Below are 15,430 nucleotides of genomic sequence, written 5' to 3'. Positions count from 1 at the left end.
ATTTCATCGCGTCGGTTTAGACCTTTTGGGACCATTTCCGGAATCCACCTCTGGAAACAGATGGGTAGTTGTTCATACAATTTCGCTTCTCGTTACGCGATCACGCTGGCTCCCACATAAGTACTGCTACTGGTGTTGCTGTTGCCAACTTTCTTTCGACTATCGTCATCTACATCATGGTGCACTCCATCAAATTCTAACCGATCGAGGCCCACGCTTTCTATCCAGAGTTTTCGCCGACATTCTTCGGTCGTGCTTTACAAAACATGAGCTCACCACAGCATACCACCCGCAGACAAACTGGCTCGCAGAACGCCTCAACCGCACTCCCACAGATATGCTGGCTGTGTACGTTTCTCCATACTATCGCGACTGGGATATCGTTCTTCCTTATGTGACCTTCGCCTACAACTCCTCCTGCCATGACATTGCCGGTTACTCCCCTTTTTATATTTTGTATGGCCGGGATACCCTGCTGCCTCTGGACACGCTGCTTCCCACTTCTACTGCTCCGTGATCTGCATACGCCCACGGCGCCATTGCTCGTGCTCACCGCCCCCGCTAACTCGCACGCTCCCGGCTAGTCGCTTCCTAGACCTCTCAGCAAGAATTCTGCAATCGTCGGCACCGTATGGCGCCCTTCTCTCCTGGCTCCCTCGGCCTGCTTTGGTCGCCCTGTCGACGCATGGGGCTCTCCGAAAAACTTCCATCCCGCTATTTCGGCCCGTATGGTGTGCTGCGCCAAGTCGCCGCAGTAGACTACGAGATCGCTCCGGCCTTCCCCGGTGTCACGTCTTCTCAGCATCAGACTCATGTTGTGCACGTTTCTCAACTCAAACTTTACGTCTCGCAGTCCCCTCCACTGCCCTGATGTAAACCGAGATGGTGCCTTTTCTACCGAGGGCCATGCAACGGATAATATTTCTCTGTAAAGATAACATGTAGGAAGTGTTCGGTGAATGCGCGCCATCCGCTTGGTGTTCGCTGTGATCTGTGCTCTATCCGCCGTTCGTCCTTGCGCCTACCTAGACTACGAACACTTAAGAAAAATGTTTTACGGATTGCACCAGCTGAGGCGCCAAGACGTCCCGTTTATGACGTCTTTACAAAAGCAGCGTCCACAGTGTAGAAACAGGCAGACATTCAAGCAGCATATGTGAGTTGCTAAAAGTAAAATATAATGTTAGTCTAAAGCTCCAAGTCTCACTGGATGCTTTCGATGAACCATCTAGAGGAGGCAACGTCAATTTACTAATCTAATTCTACTGAACTAGCTTTTCTCTCACATTGACCGTGCCGCGGTGGTGGTTACCACGAAAGAGACGGTCATCGTCAGCGCGTGCCAGAAGACAAGAAACCCCCATTTTCCGAAGAAGCGGCCGTGGCCCTCGCATAGCAGAGCGTGGACACCGTTGTCACTGACTCAAAGACAGCTTACGGAAGCTTCCGCAGAAGAGTAATCTGTTCTAACCAAATTCTGTCCAAGTGCAAGCCTCAGGGAAGAGCCATAGAGCTCGTGTGGGTCCCGGCTCACTCGCAGGTAGCAGGCGACATCATCGCCGACAACCACGACCGAGAAATATCAATCTGGACCGAGCACGAGCCGAAAGAGCTACCGATCCCGGTTACCAGCTTTCGGGGCATTACCCGGATGTAACGACAGGAAAGATGCAGACTGCCAGAACGGCACCCGAAACTCACCAGGCTATAACAGTTGATCGTGCGTCAAGCGCAGGCGGAATCGCTTGCGCATCCTGTACTGATGAACCACATGTACCCTGCGGAAAACGATATGCATTGTCTTTTTTTGCAAAAGAAAAAGTGCACCCTGCCGCACGTCTTGGCAGAGTGCACAGAACTTAAAACCCCCCTCCTCTTCCCGCCTACACCCCAATCCCGAACTCCTTGAGCGATGGGTGACCTTGTTATCCAGCCCCGCCCTACCGATTCATCTCGCACTAACGGACAGGGGCCAGAAGCTGCTGGGAACTTATGAGTCCCGTAACTAGGGAACCACCCCGTCTAGTGCCTGCGTGCACCACCCATTTAATTCGGGCCCAATAAACGTTGATTTATCTTCATCTTCAAGATAAAGGAATGTCAGCAAATAAGTGATAAATATTCTGTGCATTTCAAACGAAAAAATTTTCGTTTTCCAAGCACTCTTTATAAGACAGGCAATATTGGCAAGCACGCAGCATTTCGATATTGTCAATCGCGTAGGAGAGTTCCGCGCCTTGACTCTCCTGAGCCCTACCATAGAGCACTGTTCAGTGCCTGATAGGGGTGTAACGTCAGTCATCGATTATTTCTCCACTGTACAGAATGAATAATTCAGTTCATTTTTGTTTTCTTTTGTTGCCAAATTGTGCGAGTTAAACGGTTTTTTTCTTTACATGAACAAGAAAGGAGAGGTTGGTGCTGCATAGGGGCTCCGGCTGCTCCTCACCAATTCATAGAAACCACTTGGTCCGACGATATACAATTCAATATCGCAAAACACAAACATAAACAGCACACTACATAACAAAGCCCAAGCGCCAGGAGAAGTGGCATTAATGAGCAAACATAAACGCTGTGAATGTTATCAGAACAGTACACAATACAATTTATATAACAGATATGAAAAAACAACGAGAGAAGAACAAAAACAAGCTTATTTACAGTATACATAGCAAAAGCCAATAATAAAGATTATTGAACCACTTACTCACAGAGGGGTAAGATATCTATAATTGAATAATCTAATTCTACTGAACAAGCATTTCTCAAAGGATGCCGCTGTCCTCAAGGAATGATATAAGCGCCACAACTGCTGGCTTTTGCTGTGCACACGTCGGCCATAGGCCTAATAGCTTTTGTATACTTAAGGGTCTTTTGTCAAGAGCGCTCAAGTCTCTCTTCAGTCTCGACTTGAAGTTGTCATGGGCTGGGAAATCCGATAATAGGCGAGTCACATGCACATCTTCTTGGCAGCAAGCACAGCATGGGCTGTCTGCGCGGCCAATTCTGTGAAGGAAGTGCTTCGCGTATGCAGTTCCTAAACGCAGGTGGTGATGGAACGTTTCTAAACTTCTGCTGAAAGATAATGGAATTTCAAACCATAGCAACAGATCAATGAAATGTAGATTATAACTTCTCTGGTTTAGCTCCAACCACATCTTTTGTTGATTTTATTAAGCATATACTTCAAGAAACAGCACAATGTGCCTCTCTATGTTGGAAGTCCAGAAGTGAGGACATCTTAATGTGCTTTCCTAGCCGCTGCATCCGCCTCAGTGTTCCCAGGAACAAACAATCCTGGGTATCCGTTAGGAAACTATATTACACTGTTTTTGGAAGCCTTGGAAAATTTATTAAGTACTTCGTATTCCAGTCCAGCTTTCCATGGTAAGGGATTAATACTGACAAGTGATTTTTGTGCGGATTGGGAGTCGCCGAAAATTACCCACATACGCAGGTCTCGCACGGATGAGGTTAACAGGAGAGCCAAATAAATGAAGCAAATCTAAGCAGTCGTTGACTCTGTCGCGTTAGGGAATTCACAAGCTGGGCGCTCATTCAGGTGCGGAAGCATAAATGCGATCGGTGATGAATTTTCAAGACTGGAACACTCTGTATATACATGAATGTAACCGGGACACCACTTGTGTATCTTGTAAAGTGCTAACTGCTTAGCAGCGAATATCATCATTTCATGCCTCGTATTTGTCCCATCGACTGAGAACTGCAATATAGGGGCAAACTCCATGGGGGATTTTCTATGTCTCATTATCAAAATTCAATACTTGAAGTAAAACATTTAATTTACGCGATGTTTTGGTCTATAGTGAAAAATGAACAAAGTTGAGGTTTTATTCTCGCCCTTGATAAGAACGCGCCACATCATTTTTAGTTTTCATGAGCTTTTCGTGAAACCGCGGTGGGCTGAAGAAGAGATTCACATAAATTTCTTATTAACACAGCTCTCTCACACGCGGTTGCGTCCCTAAAACTCGGCGTCTCTTCGCTGTTGTAACTGTGCTGCAAAGATCTATAGCCGCGAAAGAATTGCTTGCTGGGTCAAAATGTCGCCAGAAAACAAAGTAAGAAAAAATCTGTTTGAAAGTTATATGCACGACAATGCAGAAATCTGCTAGTTGGACTGGATACATGTTCGGAAAAGAGAGCATGAATAAGACAAAAGCAAGCCTCGTGTGTGGGAGCTTGTTCTTCCTCGTATTTTTCGCGATGTGATTGCCAAATATGCAGTGATATTTATGGTGCGAAGTCATCGATTCCTGATGCCGTATTTCTTATTTGTGTTTCCTTGAGTGACGATATCAAATTTCTCTCTTGGCAGTTGAGCCGTAACAGGCACACATAATTATGCCATTTTGTTCAAGTATCTTCAACTCAAAATCTATTAAACAACCTAGCCCTCAGATATGAACAAATTTGTAGTAGTAAATCATTAATGATGAAGCGCTGCGCTTGAGACGACAAAGACCACAAAGCTTTGAAGCTAATATATGATTATTTACGCAGAAAATTAAAAAGAAATACTCGTAATAAAAGCAAATAACGACAGAAAATGCAAGCTCCTCTCAAACCTACTGATGAAGTCAGTGCCGAGGTTTTTTGCGAGAGGCTGTACGATGTTTCGTGGAGATGTGCGGCAACTTGCGCTAGATTCTCTCGCCGCTCAGAAAGCCTTGCGACAATATGGTATATTTGAAACGCTAAATAGGCGCTTTGGGCTGTCTGAACTTGCACATCGCAATTAATAACAAATGTCAATAAAGGGTCAATGTGTCAGGAAATTCTTTTAACAGCAAAGCTCTTTCTCGGCTTTTTCTGTGTTAAGTGGCACACATCATAGTTTATAGACATCTTGATCTTGGTGCTGAAGTGCATCTTCGTGCTGCTGATCCACTGCCTGCCTCTGCGTCTTCTGGCCTGTGATCAACTCCTGGTTGGGGCCCTTCCGTGAGCGGGGGATTTCGCCAGGTTTCTTCACTTTCGATGTATGTTTCGTGTCTCTAGGCTTACGGCACCGGCTATATCTTCATCGGGCACAGGTCCGATAATCTGGTTCGCCAGTTTGCCTAATGAAATCATGCCGCTGAAGCCTTTTTGACAAAACGGTATAAAGCTTATCCCTGTGGGGATGGTCCCTGTTGGCGATGGTGTAATTAAAATTACAAACTCTCGTATGATCCAGTAGCAGCTGAAGGGTGCGACCAGCCGATACCTCGAGATTTCCGATGCGCGATCATTTAGCAAAGAAATGTGTGCAAATAAGCTGACATCAACTGCCTTGCAGACCTGCTGAAGTGCACATCTTTCGCCCCACTCCCAATGAAAGCTTTTATTCTTGAGCAACTTGCATGCGTAAAAGGAACAATTTGCAGTGTGGATCCCTCCGCAACGCGAGGAGAAATTCTTGAACTTCCATGATGCCGGTGTGGCATCCTTTCAGTACCGCTGTATCAGTGAGACTGGAGGCTGTAGTATGCCAACGAAATCAGTTATCGCAACTTTTGGGGGATCTTCTTGCCCATCTGAAAGTTTGTCCTTTATTATACTGTGCTGACCCACTGGAGTCCCTGCCATTACAGTGCAAGAATTGCTAGCGGTTTTTTCACAGTGGCAAATCTTGCAAGTCGGAAACGTGTTGCCGTGTTTACGATGGTGATCATGCATCAGACGTTTGTACTTCTGAGTCGTTTAGCTGCGGCCTTTGCCGCTCAGATCATACAGCTGAGAATCCCACCGGCCCGAAGCGTGCCGATGAACGGAGTGTCTTGGATATTATTCAGCATGACAGGTGTTCGCGCGCAGATCTTTATGCTCTACTTGAAAGAAGACAGAACTAGTACGCAAACATTGTCCGCAAGACCGCTACTGATGCGGAGGGAATCCTAACAAAGCCGGTTGTGGCTGCGGTGGAGAAGGCTGTTGCTGTTGTATTGACCATATGATTAGTACGTTGAGCGATGCGTTGTCACAAGTCAGTTCCACGCAGGCTGCTGCATGGGCTTTAGGTACCCTAACCTCGTCTACCTGTCCTACGCCCCATAGAACTGCTGATAATATTCAACCATACAACTCATCTGCGTCCACGCTTGTGGGCGTAAATGTCTCTGACCTAGTTTCTGTTTCTAGCGCTTATCAATTATATATTCAAATGACAACTCCTTCTGAGGAGCGTCGTGCTTCCTCTCCTTCTAAATCACACCATCCGCATGTCAAGATTGAGAACGGTTCGCCAGGAACTGCAAGAAAAAAAAGATGTGTTGCACGAGGCTGTTGCTACCTCAATTTTAAAAAAAACAGCCAAGGAGAAAATGAATATTTGTACGGGAGTGGAATTGTCGCTCTATCTCGTCTTTTTTCCATGATTACAGCAGCTTATTCTTAGCTTACACCAGACATTATTTTACTACTGGGATCCTAGCTCCCTTCTATTCGTCTTTTAACAATTAAAAATTAGAGTGCTTTTAGAGCTGATCGCCCAAGTGACAAGAGTGGAGTAATATTAACATTAATTTCAAAGAAGTTAATTCATCATGCTGAAGTGTCTCATAGATTTATGCGACCTGAGTGTGAGATATTTGCAGTTGAAATCCTTGTCCCGCAGTGTGCCCCTATTACAGTGGCAAATATGCACTTCCCAGCTGGTGTCCGTAGGACGGATGAACTAGATGCTTTACTGCGCAACAAAAACATGTAGTAATGGCTGGGGGCTTCAATTCGCACCATTTTTTGGGGGTTTCACAATATAGCGGGCATTTGCATTGGTCTTGAATGTCAGCATATCATGTTTGCTGTAACAATACCCGCTCCAAAATATACATAAAAGCAAATTCTCATTCAGCTCTTTAATTAACGTTAGCTGTTAATGCTATCAGGTTATCTTCGTGGTCTACAATTGACTACGGTACGTCAAGGCACCACTACCCAATCACTTTCACCATTGCGTGCAGTCCGCTTAGGGTTAATGGTTAGGCACACAAATTTGTCAATAATACACTGTTAAAAAATTCTAGCTGAGGCCTTCTCGTCTGTTGTCCCTCAGATAAATCTGACCGGGATCTTCAAATATTATCTCCCGTGCAAGACGCCCCTCGGCGATAAGTCTTCAGAGCCGTTAAAAACAAGACAGCTTCAAGCACGTGGAATGAAGAATGCGAAAAAGCCTATATACAGAGGAAAGCGGCGTCGAAAGGCTTAGCGCATAACCAGTGCCCAAAGTACAAGGTAAATTACAAATTCTTTGCAGCTTCTTTTATAAGGAAGATATATAAAGGTAAGGATGAACACAATGCAAACCTGAACACCTATTTGTCTTACCTAGTCAATTGGAAGTCTTCCTATAGCTAGATGGAACGTACTAACGTACTGCCCTCGTCTCATATCGCTCAGTCCAGAATATTTCACCCATGAGAAGATAAATATCAAGTAGAGTCTATAGCTCAAGGCCTTGCTGCCCGTTTTCAGGCTCGCACTACCTTTCCTTTTCATATGGGTGGAGATTTTCGTCAGATCTCTGCACCGGATTTAGCTTCAGTAGTTAATTACCTGCAGTATGCTGCTCCTGCGATTTATATAAAGAGATTTGGCATGCCAAAAATGCTAATACAAGGCTCTGTCCCGAGCCTCTTGCAGGTTGTGAAATGGTCATTGGAAAAACACTTAATTCCAAACAATCAGAGAACAGCGAAAATGTTTTACTGCTAAAATACCGGGAAAATGGTTTTGATCTCGACAATATTCGGCCGATTGCTCTTACTTCAAATTTGGTTGAGCTTGTAGAAGGGGTGTCTTCAACCGCCTAACGAATCATGTACCGTCTCTTCAAGGCTTTCTAAAGGCTCAGATTGGTTTCCGCCGTGAGTGTTCGATTTGGACGGCGCACATAGACTTGGAGTGTCGCATTAGGGTTGCTATGAGGCGAAAGAGGCGTCAGCTCTGGTTACTTGGTTGTTTCAAAGGCATATGGCAGCATTGTACACAGCATTCTGCTTCCTAGCTGGTGTACAACCTCCCTTGTACCTCTTCGCGTTAATAAGAGAGTTCTTAAGGAATAGATCATTCTTTTGCACTAAGGGTACCTTAAGTTCTAACACATAAGCCTAGTTCAGAAATTCTCCCAAAAGCTACGTACTTTAGCTGTTGTGGTTTAGTACAGTAATTAGTGATATCCCTATTCACCCGGTCGTCAAATTTTATGTGTATGCGAATGATTTTTTGTTCTCGCTTTTGCCAAAAATATTGATATCCTGTATCAACTGTTGCAAGAGTATTTAAATGCTCTAGAAATTTGGCTCGACAGCACTATGTTAACATTAAATGTCAACAAGTGTGCCGTCCTTTTTTAGCCACAGTTATCCCCTCTCTACATTTCTTTGGCGCATCACTGTATCCTAATCGCACAAGTTGATTCGATTAAATACTTGGGTATACTATATGACCGGTAGTTAGACTCGCGGCTTCATATTAGAAGAATTTTGCTTAAAGGTGAGCGTGGCCTTGGCCGGTTGGTGAGGTTCAGCAACAAAAAAATTGGTATGCGTTGGGACACTTTGCTCTTTCTTTAAAAGGCGTGTGTGCAACCAATACTTAAATTCGGCTCTGCTCTCTTTGCTGGGCGCCCAAGGTACAAGCTTGAACCCCTGCTTGTTATAGAGCGACGCGCTCCACGCCTTTGCTGAGGTCTGCCTAAATAAGTGGCTAATGCTGTGCTGTACTTTGGGGTGCGAAACGTGATCTGAATTTGCGGTTGCAGCTTCTTACACTGCGGACGTTTTTAAGGTCATTGGGGCCTCTTCCTGGATTGGCAAGCCCCACATTTATAACGGAGTCATATCTATTCTTCAGTAGCGTTTGGCCTAGTTTTAAGCTTCCTCAGGTTGTGCTCACTAATTCCCTGTCCTCAAAAATTTCTGTTTCAATAAATTATTTATTACAAGTTAACCACCGGTGTGCTGATACTGCAGTCTCTTTAAAGACACCTTCCCTGCGAATGATAAAAACTTGCTTACCGATATAATAAATGGTCTTATAGAGGAGTATCTAGATAATTAACATAACCATATTACTGGTTTTACAGGCACCTCCAATGAAAATGAAAAGGCAGCCATTGGCATTTTCTCAACGGCCCCTGACTATACACCTATTTTTGCCGCTGAGTTTCTGGCCTTTGAGTTGGCTTTAATAAAAATTGCTACAGTATCTGTCAGGTTATTATACTTTCAGACAGCCTTTCTATATTGGCGGCACCCGAGAAATCGAGGGATGCTGCATTCGCCTTTCCCTTCGAATTTTTATTCCGCAACATATTGCAGAAGTAAGCTTTCGTTGGATCCGCTTGCATTGTGGCATTGCTTCTAATGAGAGAGCTGATTTTTAACAAAGACCACCCTTTGTAGACGTAGTGTCCCGCTCGTCCCAAATATTGTATGCTTGACTGCAGCGCGTTTTAAACGATTCCAGCGTCTACACTACTTGAGCCATGAGCCTCTCCATGCTGCTGCGGATTTTTAACAACTAGCGTTTCTTTGGAGTGTGCGGATTTGCAGTTAAAGGCGATGTGATGTGTCTTTCACCCTCTTATACTGCCGAATACCGCGACTAAGGCATTGTTTACATCGATCGGGGTTATCCATGTGAGCCTTTTCATTTCATTTCATTTCATTTATTGATCCCTTAAAGGCCCGAAGGCATTACATAAGGGGGGGCATATTGGTTTCCAACGGCGATGATGGGAACATGCATAACAATAAAAAGAACAAACATACAAACAAACATAAAAGGGGTTGTAGTCATATCAGGGTTTTCCAGCAAGTGATACATCATTTAACAAAGATATGTCAAGCAATACTCGCTACAAAAGAGCGCAGAAGTGATCAAGATTTATGTGAGGTGAATTTTTATTTTCTCGCGGAATGTTTTGTGATCAGTGCATGCAGCGATGTCGTTAGGCAGTGAATTCCATAGTGCTATTGCGTTGGGGAAAAATGAGTTGTTGTAAGCTGACGTGTGGCCACTGATGCGTGCTATCGGGTTACCGTGACTAAGCCGGGAGGACGTTCGTAGTGGGGCGGTTAATAGAGCGTGCCGTGATCTTGTGTTATGATAAAATGTATGAAGTAAGCATAGGCGGGAAACGACGCGGCGTGATTCCAGTGTTGAGAGACGGAGGGACTGCTTGAGGGCGGTGACACTGGCTTCTCTTGAGTAACATGAAGTGATGAACCGAGCTGCACGATTTTGAATTGATTCCAATTCGATGGTGAGATACGATTGCCATGGGTGCCAGATGGATGATGCATACTCTAATTTTGGCCGCACAAATGTTTCATACGCGAGTTGTTTTATGTTAGGGGATGCAGATTTCAGATTCCTTCTCAGGTAGCCAAGTGTGCGTGAAGTGTCGGAGCAAATGGTTCTAATGTGGGTGACCCAAGAAAGTGTTGATGTGAGATGTACACCTAGATATTTGTAAGATTTTGCAACGGTTATAGGGACTGATGAAATGCTGTAAGTGTGATTCGTCAAGGTGTGTTTGTGAGTGAAGGACAACGATTTGCACTTAGTAAGATTTAAAGGCATCTGCCACTTTTCACACCATGATGCAATAACGTCAAGGTCCAGTTGCAAAGTGAGGTTATCGGTTGGGTTACTTATTGCATTATAGATGACACAATCGTCCGCAAAGAGTCGCAATTTGCATTGAATATTAGAGGGCAGGTCGTTGATGTATATTAAGAAGAGTAATGGTGATAACCCGGCCCCTTGAGGGACACCAGATGTTACATCTGTTAAGGGTGACTGGTGTTATTGGCGGATGTGAACTGCGAGCGTCCTTTTAGAAAATGTTCGAGCCAGCATATCAGATTAGCAGGAATTCCCAGGACCGAAAGTTTCGCAAGCAGATGGTTGTGAGGTACGCGATCAAATGCCTTCGAGAAGTCTAAGAAGATTGCATCTATTTGGAGGTTATCGTCAATGGCCTTAAGGATGTCTTGGTTGAACTCTGCCAGCTGGGTTTCGCATGAAAATGATTTCCTGAAGCCATGTTGATGAGGATAAAAGAAATTTATTGAATCAAGGTGAGACATTAAGCTTGCTAATATAATGTGCTCTAGAAGTTTAGAAGATATGCTAGTAAGGGATATTGGACGATAGTTAGCTGGGCATGCTCGATCACCTGTTTTGAAAATGGGAACAATTTGGGCTATCTTCCAATCGTCAGGAATGTTTCCGGTGTCTAAAGATTGGGTAAATATTAGGTGTAGTATCTGGCTTGATAATGATAGAGTGTTTTTAAGTAGTTTACTGTTTATTTGGTCACATCCTGCAGATGATGACAGCTTGAGTGAACTGATTAATTTATAGATTCCTTCGGGGCTAATTTGAATTTCCGGCATTTCTTTTTGACTATTGGTTTGCAAAACGTAGGGTGCAGAATTGCTGACAGGCGAAAACACAGATGAGAAGTAGTCATTTAAAAGTTTTGCGCATTGATTAGTATCAGCTGGTTCGCCATCAGGTCCTAAAAGATCGAACCGATTAGATTTATGTTTAGGGGAGAGGATACGCCAGAATTTGGTGGGATTTGTTTTGAGAATGGATAGCAAGTCAACAGAGAAAAATTTATCTTTCGCAGCACTCAATTCATTTAAATATTTACTCGCGCAGGCGTGGTATCTTTCCCATGCTTCTTGTTTTTGGCTTAGTTTAGCGGAACGATAAAGCCGTTTTTTCCTACTAAGAAGGTGCTTCAAGTTTTTGTTAAACCAAATATTGTTGGAATCCGATTTGACGACAATGGTTGGGATGTACTTATTTTTTAGTCGCAACATTGTTGACTTGTAACTTTCCCAGTTTTCGTGAACTGTGTTGGTTAGATAAGAACCTAGGAAGTCGGTGAAAAAGAATGAAAGTTCCTTATTTATGGAATCGAAATTACCTCGCTTATAGTCAGTGATTAATTTTTGTAGGTGATCGCCTGTTGGAATGTAATGACGTGCAAATGTGCAGAAACATGTGATCGCTGAGGCCCGGAAGCAGAGTTACACTGTGAATGTTGTCTGGGCAAGATGTCAGTAACAGGTCAAGAGTGTGAGTACCTCTTGTGGGGTGTGTGATGGTTTGATGCAGGTTGAAGTCTAGTGTTAAGTCAAGAAATTGTTTCGATTCTTTGGAAGGTGAATGACTAGATACAGAGAGGGAAGCCCAGTTTATATGTGGATAGTTAATATCACCGAACAGAAAGATGTTCGAATTCAAATATGTGTTTTTAATCGTCGTTAATGCGTCATGAAGGGAGTCACAGAAGGATGAATCGCTGTCTGGTGGCCTGTAGCAAATGCCCAATATTTCTTTCAATCCGAAGTTGTGCACGCATACCCAGGTTAGTTCTAGTTTGGTGTCGTGACAGATGAGTGATGATGATAGGGTGTTTCGGATGGCGATAAGCACTCCTCCGCCCCTCCGTCCGCGCCGATCATGACGATAAAGAACGTAGTTCCCGTTTGAAGGGAGGATTTCAGTATCTTTCACGCCTTCGTGTAGCCACGTTTCTGTTAGTAGGACAATGTCAGCACCAGTGTCGTCGATAAGGCTGTGCAGTTTATCTCGCTTTGGTAAAATGCTCCGTATGTTAGTGAGGACGATATTGAGATGCTTGGAACGTGAAGGGTGGGGGCGATTTGGTGGCGTAGCATGTTTTGCGGGGTGTCAATCGGTGCTTTGTGATGGTTTGTAGGAGAGGTGCTCGGATTGAGCACGACCAGCTGGCTGTTTTGCAGACTCAATTACGCTATCAGACACAGGGTCGTAGACATAGCATTTATGCCCTACATGAAGCTTGTCAACGTTAAGCTTGAATGCGCATTTTTTAGGCCGAATAAACTGTATCAATTTAGAGCGAGCGAGACGTGTGGCAAAAGCAAAATCTTCTCTGATGGCGTAACTTGTATCTTTCAGTTTGGGACCGCAGGCTAGGATGGTGTCTTTGGTTTTAAAGTGTGCTAATTTAACAATGATAGGACGTTTTTTTTCAGCATTAAATTTACCTAAACGGTGGGCACGCTCGATGCTGGTGGGGTCTATCTCGATGTCAAGTTCATTCGAACAGAATGACAAGACTTGTGTTTCAGATTCTGCCCAGGATTCATTTTCAGTGTCTTCAAGGCCTAGGAAGAGCAAATTGTTTCGTCGCATTCGATTACTGGTATCAATACTTGCGGCCTTTAAGACTGCTATTTCATGTTTAAGTTCCCCTGTTTCGTTCAGGTTGGTGTGTATGCTCAGGTTCTGTTGGGATGTTTCCAGCGCAAGCACGCGGTTTGTTAGTGCGGATATTAACTTTTCATGGGTTATTTGGGTAGTACGTAGCTGTTTCAGCTCAGTACTGAAGGCTGCGTGTTGTTCCTCAAGGCGCTGCAGAGCGTCCAGGATAGCTTTATCATCCTTCTTGGGAGGGCCTGGGTTAAGTTCCACATCACCTGACAGCAAGAGCAATAATCGCGACAACATTCCAAGCGCCAGCATATCACAACTAAGACGCATAACACCACGCCAGTCGACAAAATTGGGGCACGACACCGCGACAAGGCAGCGGTTGCTACTTCGGTATTCTTTACAAGGTAAGTAACCAACCTGGAACAGGAGGATGGCCGTAAACATGGTGCAGCGAACGGTGTCGGGTCCCAAGTGGCTGGCGCAGCCACTTTGCTTAAGTAGTGCCCGATCCGGTCTTGTGACTGGTGAAGTTGGCGATGCGGTACGTTGCCAGGCGAAGTGCTGTATTCGGGCTGGATTTGAGTTCGCGGCGACTGGAGGGGGTTCTAGCCAAGGCGGGTTCCACTTTTTGGCTCCACTCAGGGTGAAGGCGGTAGTTGAAGGCTGGTAATCCGAGGATGGGCACGCACTGGAAGGCAGCCAGCACGTCAGCATCTGGAACAGGAGGATGGCCGTAAACATGGTGCAGCGAACGGTGTCGGGTCTCAAGTGGCTGGCGCAGCCACTTTGCTTAAGTAGTGCCCGATCCGGTCTTGTGACTGGTGAAGTTGGCGATGCGGTACGTTGTCAGGCGAAGTGCAGTATTCGGGCTGGATTTGAGTTCGCGGCGACTGGAGGGGGTTCTAGCCAAGGCGGGTTCCACTTTTTAGCTCCACTCAGGGTGAAGGCGGTAGTTGAAGGCTGGTAATCCGAGGATGGGCACGCACTGGAAGGCAGCCAGCACGTCAGCATCTGGATCAGGAGGATGGCCGTAAACATGGTGCAGCGAACGGTGTCGGGCCTTGTGGTGAAATTCAGTACATTTGTCACATTTTCACTTCTGTTGGTGGTTTGCTTCTCTCCATAAAATTAACCTAGAGATCACCGCGCTCGACTAGGGCTTCCGTTATCTTTTCTGGTCCTCCTTTCTTATGGGGCACGCGCAAAGGAATGTGCCCTGAAACCAGTGCGCGATTACATTCACGCATATATATTTAAATCAGATAGATTCCTCTGCTAGATTGAGAATTCATTGATTTTCTTTTCTATTTCTTGTCTTTTTTGTTGTATATATTGTCACGGGCTAGAAGACGACCAAGTGGGCATTGGCACAGCAAGGAGCGCTCGCGCTAGCCCCACCGCCATTAACTCATTCCATCGTCATCTGTCATGAAGTGCTGTCTTCACATGCTTGCCGTCACGTAACATTTGGTGTGAGGTGCGGAGTTCATCCCTATCCTGGTCCTAAAGCTCCGATGTCCTGCGTGTGCCGTGATCATTGGACGTGTGTTCCTCTCCGCACCGCCCGGCTGTGCCCCATCCCGCCTGACCAGATCCGACCACGTCGTTCACTCCAGCACCATCCCCCGCGCCGACCAGAAGACACGACGACATGACGACGCCGCCGCAACTCGAACCAATGACCCCACCGACCGTAGAAGCCGCCAACATATTCGCACACAGCTCCTGCCCATGCCGTCCTGTGTGTTCATGGCCCTGGGTCGTCGGCTGATGGTGACATAGCTACGACCCGGAAGCTTCCTGTACCAGCGCTCATCGGATCATCATTTGGTCATGTCTTTCAACGTGACGACAAGCTTTGCAGCTACATCTCTGTGTTCATCCCTCCTGTCACGCCAATCATCACGCCCTGAGTTCATCTTCACTGCCGTTGTCCTAGCTCGCGCGATCGGTACGATCTCGCCGCAGCCCCGGGTAGTGTCACGGACTAGAAGACGACAAACTGGGCAGTGGCGCGGCACGGAGCGCTCGCGCTAGGCCCACCGCCATTACTTCATTAGATCACCATCTTTCATGTAGGGCTGTCTTCACTGCTTGCCGTCACGTATCAATATACTAGTCTAAGACACAAAATTATCCGAACACTCCACTACTTGTCCATGAGTACGTTTGTACCCGCAATGCACCCTGGCCAATC

This window comes from Amblyomma americanum, chromosome 9 (genome assembly GCF_052857255.1).
Source record: "Amblyomma americanum isolate KBUSLIRL-KWMA chromosome 9, ASM5285725v1, whole genome shotgun sequence".
Lineage (NCBI taxonomy): Eukaryota > Metazoa > Arthropoda > Arachnida > Ixodida > Ixodidae > Amblyomma > Amblyomma americanum.
The sequence above is the reverse complement of the archived record's forward strand: the minus strand, read 5'-3'. Positions refer to the sequence as shown.